This window comes from Phocoena phocoena, chromosome 3, assembly GCF_963924675.1.
Source record: "Phocoena phocoena chromosome 3, mPhoPho1.1, whole genome shotgun sequence".
NCBI lineage: Eukaryota > Metazoa > Chordata > Mammalia > Artiodactyla > Phocoenidae > Phocoena > Phocoena phocoena.
The window spans coordinates 60,052,887-60,053,922 of NC_089221.1; the positions used below are offsets into that span (position 1 = coordinate 60,052,887).

A 1,036-nucleotide genomic window follows, 5' to 3' on the forward strand; every position below is an offset into this window, starting at 1 on the left:
TATTGTGTTAGCTTCTACTGCACAGCAAAATGAATCAGCCATACATGGACATATATCCCCTTCATTTAGGACACTACAGTGCATTAAGTAGAGTTCCCTGTGCTATACAGTATGTTCCCATTAGTTGTCTATTTTATACATAGTATCAATAGTGTATATGTGTCAATCCCAATCTCCCAGTTCCTCCCACCCCACAACTTTCCCCTTGGTATCCATACATTTGTTCTCTACCTCTGTGTCTCTATTTCTGCTTGGCAAATAAGGTCATCTATACCATTTTTCTAGATTCCACATATATGCATTAATATACAATATTTGTTTTTCTCTTTCTGACTTACTCTCTGTATGACACTCTCTAGGTCCATCCAACGTCTCTACAAATGACCCAATTTCTTTCCTTTTTATGGCTGAGTAATATTCCATTGTATATATATACCACATCTTCTTTATCCATTCCTCTGGTGATGTACATTTAGGTTGCTTCCATGTCCTGGCTATTGTAAATAGTGCTGCTGTGAATATTGGGGTGCATGTGTCTTTTTGAATTATGGTTTTCTCTGGGTATATGCCCAATAGTGGGATTGCTGGGTCATATGGTAATTCTATTTTTAGTTTTTTAAGGAACTTCCATACTGTTTTCCACAGTGGCTGTATAACATCTTATATAACGAAATAATTATAACAACTTGCTGAGGGAATTCCCTGGTGGTCCAGTGGTTAGGACTCTGCACTCTCACTGCCGAGGGCCCAGGTTCAATCCCTGGTCAGGGAACTAAGATCCCACAACCTGTGTGGTGTGGCCAAAAAAAAAACTTGCTGAATTTCCAGATACACTAATCAGACCTATCAGTACTGAAGAGAAGTAGCAAGCCTTGGAAGTAGGGAAGGTATAATTAAGTAAAGTATCTAGAAAAAGATATTTTTTTATTCCCAATCCATCAAATCTATTAAAAAAAATAGAGTCAAGATTAACATTACTGGGCTTCCCTGGTGGCGCAGTGGTTGAGAGTCTGCCTGCTGATGCAGGGGACATGGG

The 1,036-nt window shown here is 39.0% G+C and overlaps 1 non-coding gene across 1 annotated transcript; it reads left to right on the top strand.

Annotated features, from left to right (window-relative positions):
* Positions 1-699: 699 nt before the first annotated feature.
* On the top strand, positions 700-772 carry TRNAE-CUC (transfer RNA glutamic acid (anticodon CUC)). Its single transcript has one exon. It is a non-coding gene; the product is annotated as a tRNA-Glu (tRNA).
* The last annotated feature ends 264 nt before the right edge of the window (positions 773-1,036 follow it).